Below are 6,904 nucleotides of genomic sequence, written 5' to 3'. Positions count from 1 at the left end.
AGCAGGGATGTTTTATGATTTTCTGAAAAGAGCTCAGAAACCAGATCAGCGCAAGCCCTGTAACCCCTGTGAGGTGTTTATGGCAGTAACATCCCCAGCCAGGAGGAATCCCACTTCTTGGCAGCTTCTGTGTAGGCTTGGAGGTGATTCTTGTCAAGTGTCTTATTTGGCTTCCTCAGGATTTGGGAGGTTATATTACACATGGTGAGTAAATAAAGGAGTTAAACAAATGTAGAGTCAAATACGTCATGCTTTCAAAGGAGACCTTCTGAAAAGAGTTTTAAAAGGCAATATGTCATAATGGAAAAACAATGGAGAATTTAAATCTGTCCTTATCCTACAAATCCACATTGTTAGGAACAGCTTTGTAGCAAGTTACTAATTAATATTCTTACTCTTTATCCATTTTATCCTGCAGGAAAGGGACTGAATATCTTGGGCTGGTTACTGCTGCTTCATTTGTCTTTGTCACAGAAACCACTGTGAAAGAAGCTGTTCCTTTTGGCAGCCAAGCAAAACCAGTCCAAAAGTGTAGTACTCTGTAATAAAAGTGTGTTCCTGTGTGGTTGATGCTGATACACATCAGCAGGAGCTTGTCCTGTCAGAGGAGAGAAGGGTTTTCACTTTGCCAGTGCTGTTGGTTTGGGGCTTCTGTGGGAACCAAACATACATTAAGGAAATATCTGAGAGTTTCCCACCAAATTCATAAAGTCTCATCACACTTGTTTACGTTAAAAGGTCCAAATGCAGATGTTCACATGGCATTATCAGGTTTCACACAAAATGACTGCTGTGTGACCTTTCAAATTTGATAAAAGTAGTATGTAATTGTGGACAGGTTAACCCAATAGACAAAATAATAATAGTTACTTTACTGAGTGATTAAAGCCTGAAAAAGAAAATAGATCTGTTTAGATATTATCCAGCCAAAGAAAATAAGGACTGAGACCTCAACAGTAGCTGAGATTTATGGGATTCTGATGCTCACTGAAAAAAAGAGCTTATATCAACTATATACTAGCATAAAATTAATTCAACATTTGTAACTTTACATTATATTGTAACTGTATTTGTGTGTTTAAGCATGTTAATGTGAGACAGCTGCTGCAGCTCCGTACAGAGATGAAATCCACATGATGAGCCATTTTTGCATGCAATGGAGAGGACCCAGCACTATTCGTACTCTGAAGCATTGCAGAAAAATGCTGCTTCCCGCAGAACTTGGTCTTGGCACTAAGCAAGCAGTAAGTTGTATCTCACTGCAGAGTTTTCAGATTTCAAAACTGTAGATGCTTGTTATCTGCAAACCAGCAGAAATGGCTTACTTTCCTAACTGCTGTTGGTGACACATGAAAAGCTTTTGAAGGTTACCGGGGTGCCCATGGATGGAGTCAGATATCTTTGAAGTTAACATCAGTAGTGCTAATTCCTCAAAGAATTCAGAGGAGCTGCATGTAAAATAAAGCAGACAGACATACTACAAACATGCACATCACGGGATTTGTTCACTAAAGACTGTGCTTTTCCACACTTGATCTTTTGAGTTGTGTCATTTGCTGTCATGTAATTCTTGCGCTTTGAATGAATGCGTTTGTTTTCAAGGTGAGATCACTCTGACAGGCATGCTTATGTGATGAACAGGTATTCATTAAAGATTTAGTTACTGTGTGTGCTGATTTTACTTGCTTGAAGAGGCTTTGAACCACTGTATTTTGTAGCAAGAGACATTTTTCGATTCAGTCTTGAAATTATCCCATTCAGTATTGATGTACCCTCATTGCTTTTATTGTTGGAAGACCAGAAATAAGTAACTATAGAATTGAGCACTTAATGCGTGAATCCTGCAGCTTGTTTAACTGCTGGAAAGCATTTGGTTTTTTTCCTCTTGCATTCAGTATTTGGGTATTGAAACACTGAAGATGTGATTCTCCTGTAATTAAAGGAGTCATTGAGACTGGAGGGAAGATAGAGCAAGTAGTAGTTATTTTTCATCATGTTATAAATGTTATAGATTAGATTGCAGGACAGAAAGGAGACACTTGCAGAGAGGAAAGTAATGCTGAGAAAGAGACCTTTTTCTGCGTGCTGGCCTGCACAAAAGGCTTTTCTTTTGTCTGGAACCCACAGGTGGTGACAGTGGGGTTGGTTTCCGAATGTGTGGGAGTGCAGTCATGGTCAACTCAAATCAGTCCCTTGAGTTTTCATGCCGTAACAGAGAATACTGCCTGCGCTGGGAAATGGATTTTGACATACATTTTGCAAATGCCTTTGCGTGCTACCGTGATAGTGGTATTAAAATCCTGAATTCCTCATGCTGCAGAACAGTAGGAATTCACAGCAGTGTTGCTGTGGTTTTTTTAACTTCAGCACAGAAGCTGTCTTCTTGTTTTTACCATTTTTATCTCTCTAGTATAGTTTTTTATTAGTTTTATAGTGGAATTTTGTAACATCTTTCCTGCCATTCCTTTGCCTTCTTTTACATTATGTTCTTTAAAAGGTATTGGTGTGTGGCCATATATTTACAAAACAAATACTAACTTGAATTTGCTCTTGAGGTTTTTGATTTTGTTGTGTGTGGAGCTGCACATCTTCCTGCAAAAGCTGTGGTAAGCAAGAGCCACACGTGATGCTGATGTTGGTGTCTTTACGTGAAAGCTTGTTTATCTTCCCTTCTTTACACACCAGCAAAATTTGAACAGAATTTGCCCTTTTGACTTGTTCAATTTATTCTTTTGCTTTGAAGTAGTCTTTCTAGTGCAATTAATTTAGGTTACTAAATTTTCTTTTTCCTTTGAACTAGAGACCTCTTTTTCTCCTTTTTTGTTTTTTCTTTTCTCTCTCTCCCTCCTGCCAGTAGGCTGAGATGCCCTGTGCTTAGTCCGTGGGTTGATACTCTCATAGCTTGTGTTCATTATCACTAACTGTAACAAGTCTTGGTCTGTCCTGCAGAGCATGACTAAGCAGCTCCTGATTTTGATGTATTCCCTAGCTGTTTAAGCAGTGCCCATAGAAGATACCTGTGGAACTTAGTGGAAATGAAGTAAGGACTCTTTTAGAGAAAAGAAGGTAAAATACCACAGGATTTAATAGAGGGTCAGTTTGCAGTTCCAGCTTTCTGAACTGCCATACAGAATAGCTTTTTATAGTTGTATAGGAAATTATGCAAGGAGTTAGAAAATAACTTAGAGGGGAAAAAAACCCTAATTTTTGTTGTAGTCTGTAGTTTTATTCTCATTCTAGTTTTTATTCTGAAAATAAAAGGAAACATTATTTTAGCCACTCTTTAGTTGTATCTTTTCAGGCTAAGTGTAGTATGATGTGTTTTGTCCTCCTGCTATGACAGAGGAGGGGTGGGCACCATTGGTGACCCAAAAATTGCAGTTACTCTTAGGACAAGACAACTGAGCCTTCTCACCATTATTTCTGATTAGAAGAAATGAAAATTCAGTTTGTTACAAAACAGATGAGCAGTCTCTCAGTACTCACCCTTATCATTGTCCATCCTAACTGCAGTAACGTACAGCATGTGATGCTCCAGCAGACTGAAACTTGGCAGACGGTTCATGACCAACTGTTTGTGTATGGCTGTGTGGGTGGTGTTACCAGCCTTGAATTACTTTTCAAGTGGTGTGGCTCACCACGGAGCAGTAACCAGGATCCTGCAGAGGAGGAGTGGGCGAAAGGGAGAAGGCTGCAGGAAACGAGAGCATGATGTGGGCTTTGGACAAGTGACAGGAGAATCTGGAGATGATGTGAAGGATCTTTTAAGGATTAGTTACGTTTTACTAACCAGTCTGTCACCTTTGGCTTTACTGGAGACAGCTTAAATGGTTTGCAGGAGTTGATGCCGTCAACTTCCATCAGCTGTAATTGTACATTCCCCAGCACAGCAACTGGGCAACAGCTCTAGGCACTCCCTTGCCTTTATCTGTCAGCTTGGATTTTAAATTACAAAGTGTAGTAGTGTTGTCCCTGAAGTGGGGTTCGGTACCCGGTGTGCAAAGCCAACCCACACCCAGAGCAGAGATATCTTATTTATTTCAGGTTTGCAAAGCTGGCTGCTAGGTGGTAATTCCCCAAGGCTAGCACACCATACCCAGGGATCACAGTGTATTTTATCCTGATACATAATTGACAAAACTCTGCCTAAACTTGCATTATTTGGTACAAAATTACTTAACCTACTTTCTATTTGCTAATTAGACCATCACTTTTCATGCTAATTAGTTCACGTGTGCAGTGTTCCCCTTCTTTTTGGTCAGAGGGTTTCTTGAGTTGGTGGTCCATGAGTCAGTGGTTGCAATCTGCCCCTACAGCATTTACCTTTCCCCCAGTTACCACAGGTTTTCCTGGTAACTTTCTCCTTAGGCTGGTTCCATTCTCCTTAGGCAGCTGTCTAGGCTTAAGTGCCTCTTTCGCCAAGATATTCTCCTTTTATCGGTCTTAGGTCCTCTTCAAGGGCATAGTCGTTGGTAAGGCATGCAGTATTTATACACAGTAACTAAGTATGAGCTACTTGGTTCATTAAAGACAATTGATGCATTGTAAAACAGGACCCAGCATGGTGGAAATTTCCATTTTCTGCTGTATGTCAGTAGTAGTAGTGCATGTATGAACCAGTGCATTTATTTCCCTGGTATTTTCTCCTGATAATGGCAATCTTTTGTGAGTAAAGAATACCACAGTTTCTGTGGATGTTTTTCAGGTGCAGAGAAACCATTTTAAATTGTCACTAATGAGAGAAAATAAATGTGAATCTTGCTGATAGTCTTACAGTGCCTTCGGAGGCTGCCTCTCTAGCAGCTGGAGAATGTGTTGTAACTTCAAAGAACGTTTTGCCCCTCAAGGAGAACAAAAAGTATTTGGTTTTGTGGTTTTGTTTTTTTTTTTTTTTCTGTAAGTCTCTTTACCTTGCTTACAAGTCTTTTTAGCATACTGCACAGCCTAGCACATAATTATCATAATCAAGTACTTGGCAAGCGTCCCCAGCTGTGTGGCAATCCTGTTTAGCTCAGCTGCTGTCAAGAAGGAGCAGTTTCTTTTTTTCCATGTAGGCTCTTTATGAGTGTGTGTTAATGGTAAAGTAGCTCTACCAAGAATTATTAAAGACAGCTCACTGCTCGTGAGCTTCAACCACTACTTACATGGTCACTGCGTTCACTTATTTCTAGATTTACTTCCAATTCGCTTCAAAACGTACTCGTTTTATATTGTCCCACCTGTGCTCCTGGTGCGTGCAATGTGCACGACATTACCAGATGTGAAAGCAGCTCAAATGACAGAGCTGTGAATCGTAATGGAGTGCAGAGCACGGTGGCTACGTGGAGATCAGGTTTCTGTTTCCTGTCACTAAAAACTGCATCTGCAAAACACAGCGGTTGACTGCTAAAGCCTGCAGATCTCTAATTCCCTGGGTGTGCATGCGTGGAGCTGGTGGGACAGACGGACTACACGTACTTTGTGGTAGAGCAGGTGGTTTCCCACCAAGCCTCATCACTCTCAGAACAATTTATTCTTTCATAAATTTCTGAAGTGTCTTTTTTAACACATTATAAGAAAAATCACATTTAACAATGTTATTTTCCTGGGTTTTTTCTGTTAAGACTGCTCTTCTCCCATTCTTGGTTTTCACCTTGTTCTGAAAAGTCTAGTTCTTTGGTACCACGCATGTATATTCATGATGAAGTTTTTCCCCTTTGAACTGGCTTTTTAAAATGTCAGTTTTTAATTTTAACTTTTACAGTTAAGAACCCGGGTTTCCTCCAACTGCATGCCTTGCTCCCATCATAATTTGAGCTGCACAGGTGCCATGCTTCCTTTAAGGCCATGTGTTGTGTTCTTCCATTATTCCCTAATGACAATTTGTACTTTTTAGCCTTTCTATCAGTTTATTTCAGTCCTGCTCCAAGCACAGTTGTTGCATCCTGTCTTTAAATCTGCACACTGAATGGTTCCAGCGTTACAGTAAATGATATATTTCCAAAATTGAAACAACTGCCAATTGAGCAAGTTCCATACTTTATGATGAAGTGAATGTAAATGTCAGAAGTTGTTGTGGAAGTATACCACAGTGGCATCTGCTGATGCCAGCTCCCATGATGGTAAAGATCTGAAGAAGGTAGTGCAACCTGCACCATCTTCCTTCTTGGCAGAGGATTCTGGCACATTGATTGGGGTCTCTTGTTTAAGAGATCACTTCATGCCTTTTCCCCTTTCAGGAGTAAGTGATCATTAGCAATGATTAGTTACTAGTCATTACTGGTGCTCCCACAGGCTGAAGAGACCTTACTGCAGTTGTCATGGATGGAAGCATGGATGGACATCAAGGATCACTACATCATCATCAGTGGAGAAAGATCTCTACTGACACTGCACCAGCATTTTCTAGGACACAGTTGGACGCTGAGGTTTTCCTCTTCTACAGTGCTGACCAATGCCAGCTTCATAGTCAAGGGGATGTTTTGGGTTTTTTTGTGTGGTGAATGATTGGAGTGTGCAGATCCATTAGCCCGGCCTCTCAATTCACACTGTGACCGATCTCAAATATTTCCCATTTGAGAAAGGGGAAATAGAAAAGAAAGATTGGTATTGTTTATCTTGGCCACAAAATGAACAAAGGGACATAGTAGAGACAATGTGAAATACTCTAAAGTTGAAATACTCCAAAATTGAAAAGGCATAAATTAAGAAATGATGAGATAAAATTCTTCTTGAGTAGAAAATTTGTAGCCATGGCTTGTTTTGGTGAATAGTTTAATATCTTTGGAGAAAGCTTGGACGTTTATGCCCATAACACTAGTAAAGACAGTTCATTCAGAAGAGTTTCAGAAAGAAGAAAGCCCTGACCTTTGGTTGTTAGCCTCTTTAACTGCTAAACTTATGTCGAATCCTTCATAGGGGAGGA

The sequence above is a fragment of the Mesitornis unicolor genome, unplaced genomic scaffold (assembly GCF_000695765.1).
Source record: "Mesitornis unicolor isolate BGI_N332 unplaced genomic scaffold, ASM69576v1 scaffold5068, whole genome shotgun sequence".
NCBI lineage: Eukaryota > Metazoa > Chordata > Aves > Mesitornithiformes > Mesitornithidae > Mesitornis > Mesitornis unicolor.
The sequence above is the reverse complement of the archived record's forward strand: the minus strand, read 5'-3'. Positions refer to the sequence as shown.